Below are 5,000 nucleotides of genomic sequence, written 5' to 3' on the forward strand. Positions count from 1 at the left end.
GTAATTCTTGTGTTAAACTCGTCTCCGTTCTCGAGGCAAATGTGGCAATGGACACGGGAGGGGCAAGCTAAAACATATCACAAACGTCAAAAATAAGAAAACTAGTAAACGTCAAAAATAAGAAAACGAGGTCATATAGATCACGGTCCCGCGTCATCCTTGTCATGTGGCGCAAAAACATATTTAAAAAGGGGAATGCAACACGAGGACTTCCCAGGAGGTCACCCATCCTAGTACTACTCTCGCCCAAGCACGCTTAACTTCGGTGTTCTGATGGGATCCGGTGCTTTAGTGTTGGTATGATCGCATCCAACATGCAACTATCTATTTGTTCCTTATGCTTGCCCCTACTACTACTGCTACTACTGCTACTACTGCTACTACTAGTCGTTGGGTGTCATGCGCGGTGGGAAAAGTCAAAGAGGTCGTGGCGGTGCTCGTGTTGTCGGGGTAGAGAGGGAGCGGTGAAATTCTTGTGTTAAACTCGTCTCCGTTGTCGAGGCAAATGTGGCAATGGACACGGGAGGGGCAAGCTAAAACATATCACAAACGTCAAAAATTAGAAAACTAGTAAACGTCAAAAATAAGAAAACGAGGTCATATAGATCACGGTCCCCCGTCATCCTTGTCACGTGGCGCAAAAATATATTTAAAAAGGGGAATGCAACACGAGGACTTCCCAGGAGGTCACCCATCCTAGTACTACTCTCGCCCAAGCACGCTTAACTTCGAAGTTCTGATGGGATCCGGTGCTTTAGTGCTGGTATGATCGCATCCGACATGCAACTATCTATTTGTTCCTTATGCTTGCCCCTACTACTACTACTAGTACTACTACTACTACTACTACTACTACTACTACTACTACTATTACTACTACTACTACTACTACTACTACTACTAGTCGTTGGGTGTCATGCGCGGTGGAAAAAGTCACAGAGGTCGTGGCGGTGCTCGTTTTGTAGGGGTAGAGAGGGAGCGGTGAAATTCTTGTGTTAAACTCGTCTCCGTTCTCGAGGCAAATGTGGCAATGGACACGGGAGGGGCAAGCTAAAACATATCACAAACGTCAAAAATAAGAAAACGAGGTCATATAGATCACGGTCCCGTGTCATCCTTGTCACGTGGCGCAAAAATATATTTAAAAAGGGAAATGCAACACGAGGACTTCCCAGGAGGTCACCCATCCTAGCACTACTCTCGCCCAAGCACGCTTAACTTCGGAGTTCTGATGGGATCCGGTGCTTTAGTGCTGGTATTATCGCATCCAACATGCAACTATCTATTTGTTCCTTATGCTTGCCCCTACTACTACTGCTACTACTGCTACTACTACTACTACTAGTCGTTGGGTGTCATGCGCGGTGGGAAAAGTCAGAGAGGTCGTGGCGGTGCTCGTGTTGTCGGGGTAGAGAGGGAGCGATGAAATTCTTGTGTTAAACTCGTCTCCGTTGTCGAGGCAAATGTGGCAATGGACACGGGAGGGGCAAGTTAAAACATATCACAAACGTCAAAAATAAGAAAACTAGTAAACGTCAAAAAAAAGAAAACGAGGTCATATAGATCACGGTCCCGCGTCATCCTTGTCACGTGGCGCAAAAATATATTTAAAAAGGGGAATGCAACACAAGGACTTCCCAGGAGGTCACCCATCCTAGTACTACTCTCGCCCAAGCACGCTTAACTTTGAAGTTCTGATGGGATCCGGTGCTTTAGTGTTGGTATGATCGCATCCAACATGCAACTATCTATTTGTTCCTTATGCTTGCCCCTACTACTACTACTACTACTACTACTACTAGTACTACTACTACTACTACTATTACTACTACTACTACTACTACTACTAGTCGTTGGGTGTCATGCGCGGTGGGAAAAGTCACAGAGGTCGTGGCGGTGCTCGTGTTGTAGGGGTAGAGAGGGAGCGGTGAAATTCTTGTGTTAAACTCGTCTCCGTTCTCGAGGCAAATGTGGCAATGGACACGGGAGGGGCAAGCTAAAACATATCACAAACGTCAAAAATAAGAAAACGAGGTCATATAGATCACGGTCCCGTGTCATCCTTGTCACGTGGCGCAAAAATATATTTAAAAAGGGAAATGCAACACGAGGACTTCCCAGGAGGTCACCCATCCTAGTACTACTCTCGCCCAAGCACGCTTAACTTCGGAGTTCTGATGGGATCCGGTGCTTTAGTGCTGGTATTATCGCATCCGACATGCAACTATCTATTTGTTCCTTATGCTTGCCCCTACTACTACTGCTACTACTGCTACTACTATTACTACTAGTCGTTGGGTGTCATGCGCGGTGGGAAAAGTCAAAGAGGTCGTGGCGGTGCTCGTGTTGTCGGGGTAGAGAGGGAGCGGTGAAACTCTTGTGTTAAACTCGTCTCCGTTGTCGAGGCAAATGTGGCAATGGACACGGGAGGGGCAAGCTAAAACATATCACAAACGTCAAAAATTAGAAAACTAGTAAACGTCAAAAATAAGAAAACGAGGTCATATAGATCACCCATCCTAGTACTACTCTCGCCCAAGCACGCTTAACTTCGAAGTTCTGATGCGATCCGGTGCTTTAGTGCTGGTATGATCGCATCCGACATGCAACTATCTATTTGTTCCTTATGCTTGCCCCTACTACTACTACTAGTACTACTACTACTACTACTATTACTACTACTACTACTACTACTACTACTAGTCGTTGGGTGTCATGCGCGGTGGGAAAAGTCACAGAGGTCGTGGCGGTGCTCGTGTTGTAGGGGTAGAGAGGGAGCGGTGAAATTCTTGTGTTAAACTCGTCTCCGTTCTCGAGGCAAATGTGGCAATGGACACGGGAGGGGCAAGCTAAAACATATCACAAACGTCAAAAATAAGAAAACGAGGTCATATAGATCACGGTCCCGTGTCATCCTTGTCACGTGGCGCAAAAATATATTTAAAAAGGGAAATGCAACACGAGGACTTCCCAGGAGGTCACCCATCCTAGTACTACTCTCGCCCAAGCACGCTTAAATTCGGAGTTCTGATGGGATCTGGTGCTTTAGTGCTGGTATTATCGCATCCGACATGCAACTATCTATTTGTTCCTTATGCTTGCCCCTACTACTACTGCTACTACTGCTACTACTGGTACTACTCCTACTACTAGTCGTTGGGTGTCATGCGCGGTGGGAAAAGTCAGAGAGGTCGTGGCGGTGCTCGTGTTGTCGGGGTAGAGAGGGAGCGGTGAAATTCTTGTGTTAAACTCGTCTCCGTTGTCGAGGCAAATGTGGCAATGGACACGGGAGGGGCAAGCTAAAACATATCACAAACGTCAAAAATAAGAAAACTAGTAAACGTCAAAAATAAGAAAACGAGGTCATATAGATCACGGTCCCGTGTCATCCTTGTCATGTGGCGCAAAAATATATTTAAAAAGGGGAATGCAACACGAGGACTTCCCAGGAGGTCACCCATCCTAGTACTACTCTCGCCCAAGCAAGCTTAACTTCGGAGTTCTGATGGGATCCGGTGCTTTAGTGCTGGTATGATCGCATCCGACATGCAACTATCTGTTTGTTCCTTATGCTTGCCCCTACTACTACTGCTACTACTGCTACTACTACTACTACTACTACTAGTCGTTGGGTGTCATGCGCAGTGGCAAAAGTCAAAGAGGTCGTGGCGGTGCTCGTGTTGTCGGGGTAGAGAGGGAGCGGTGAAATTCTTGTGTTAAACTCGTCTCCGTTGTCGAGGCAAATGTGGCAATGGACACGGGAGGGGCAAGCTAAAACATATCACAAACGTCAAAAATAAGAAAACTAGTAAACGTCAAAAATAAGAAAACGAGGTCATATAGATCACGGTCCCGTGTCATCCTTGTCACGTGGCGCAAAAATATATTTAAAAAGGGGAATGCAACACGAGGACTTCCCAGGAGGTCACCCATCCTAGTACTACTCTCGCCCAAACACGCTTAACTTCGGAGTTCTGATGGGATCCGGTGCTTTAGTGCTGGTATAATCGCATCCGACATGCAACTATCTATTTGTTCCTTATGCTTGCCCCTACTACTACTGCTACTACTGCTACTACTGCTACTACTGCTACTACTATTACTACTAGTCGTTGGGTGTCATGCGCGGTGGGAAAAGTCAAAGAGGTCGTGGCGGTGCTCGTGTTGTCGGGGTAGAGAGGGAGCGGTGAAATTCTTGTGTTAAACTCGTCTCCGTTGTCGAGGCAAATGTGGCAATGGACACGGGAGGGGCAAGCTAAAACATATCACAAACGTCAAAAATAAGAAAACTAGTAAACGTCAAAAATAAGAAAACGAGGTCATATAGATCACGGTCCCCCGTCATCCTTGTCACGTGGCGCAAAAATATATTTAAAAAGGGGAATGCAACACGAGGACTTCCCAGGAGGTCACCCATCCTAGTACTACTCTCGCCCAAGCACGCTTAACTTCGAAGTTCTGATGGGATCCGGTGCTTTAGTGCTGGTATGATCGCATCCGACATGCAACTATCTATTTGTTCCTTATGCTTGCCCCTACTACTACTACTAGTACTACTACTACTACTACTACTAGTACTACTACTACTACTACTATTACTACTACTACTACTACTACTACTACTAGTCGTTGGGTGTCATGCGCGGTGGGAAAAGTCACAGAGGTCGTGGCGGTGCTCGTTTTGTAGGGGTAGAGAGGGAGCGGTGAAATTCTTGTGTTAAACTCGTCTCCGTTCTCGAGGCAAATGTGGCAATGGACACGGGAGGGGCAAGCTAAAACATATCACAAACGTCAAAAATAAGAAAACGAGGTCATATAGATCACGGTCCCGTGTCATCCTTGTCACGTGGCGCAAAAATATATTTAAAAAGGGAAATGCAACACGAGGACTTCCCAGGAGGTCACCCATCCTAGTACTACTCTCGCCCAAGCACGCTTAACTTCGGAGTTCTGATGGGATCCGGTGCTTTAGTGATGGTATTATCACATCCGACATGCAA

General features: G+C 46.3%; 10 non-coding genes and 1 pseudogene across 10 annotated transcripts; all 11 read right to left on the bottom strand.

Moving 5' to 3' along the window:
* Positions 1 to 192: 192 nt before the first annotated feature.
* LOC123416139 lies at positions 193 to 311 on the bottom strand. The gene has a single exon (XR_006615817.1). It is a non-coding gene; the product is annotated as a 5S ribosomal RNA (ribosomal RNA).
* A 347-nt stretch (positions 312 to 658) lies between these two features.
* On the bottom strand, positions 659 to 777 carry LOC123415226. Its single transcript, XR_006614947.1, has one exon. It is a non-coding gene; the product is annotated as a 5S ribosomal RNA (ribosomal RNA).
* Positions 778 to 1,150: 373 nt separating this feature from the next.
* Positions 1,151 to 1,269, bottom strand: LOC123415992. The gene has a single exon (XR_006615679.1). It is a non-coding gene; the product is annotated as a 5S ribosomal RNA (ribosomal RNA).
* A 347-nt stretch (positions 1,270 to 1,616) lies between these two features.
* On the bottom strand, positions 1,617 to 1,735 carry LOC123416307. The gene has a single exon (XR_006615976.1). It is a non-coding gene; the product is annotated as a 5S ribosomal RNA (ribosomal RNA).
* Positions 1,736 to 2,096: 361 nt separating this feature from the next.
* LOC123415353 lies at positions 2,097 to 2,215 on the bottom strand. Its single transcript, XR_006615075.1, has one exon. It is a non-coding gene; the product is annotated as a 5S ribosomal RNA (ribosomal RNA).
* Positions 2,216 to 2,484: 269 nt separating this feature from the next.
* LOC123416568 lies at positions 2,485 to 2,600 on the bottom strand (annotated as a pseudogene).
* Positions 2,601 to 2,949: 349 nt separating this feature from the next.
* On the bottom strand, positions 2,950 to 3,068 carry LOC123416286. Its single transcript, XR_006615956.1, has one exon. It is a non-coding gene; the product is annotated as a 5S ribosomal RNA (ribosomal RNA).
* Positions 3,069 to 3,424: 356 nt separating this feature from the next.
* Positions 3,425 to 3,543, bottom strand: LOC123415401. Its single transcript, XR_006615121.1, has one exon. It is a non-coding gene; the product is annotated as a 5S ribosomal RNA (ribosomal RNA).
* Positions 3,544 to 3,896: 353 nt separating this feature from the next.
* Positions 3,897 to 4,015, bottom strand: LOC123415378. The gene has a single exon (XR_006615099.1). It is a non-coding gene; the product is annotated as a 5S ribosomal RNA (ribosomal RNA).
* Positions 4,016 to 4,380: 365 nt separating this feature from the next.
* On the bottom strand, positions 4,381 to 4,499 carry LOC123415227. Its single transcript, XR_006614948.1, has one exon. It is a non-coding gene; the product is annotated as a 5S ribosomal RNA (ribosomal RNA).
* Positions 4,500 to 4,872: 373 nt separating this feature from the next.
* On the bottom strand, positions 4,873 to 4,991 carry LOC123416203. The gene has a single exon (XR_006615878.1). It is a non-coding gene; the product is annotated as a 5S ribosomal RNA (ribosomal RNA).
* Between the last annotated feature and the right edge of the window lie 9 nt (positions 4,992 to 5,000).

The sequence above is a fragment of the Hordeum vulgare genome, unplaced genomic scaffold, assembly GCF_904849725.1.
Source record: "Hordeum vulgare subsp. vulgare unplaced genomic scaffold, MorexV3_pseudomolecules_assembly, whole genome shotgun sequence".
NCBI lineage: Eukaryota > Viridiplantae > Streptophyta > Magnoliopsida > Poales > Poaceae > Hordeum > Hordeum vulgare.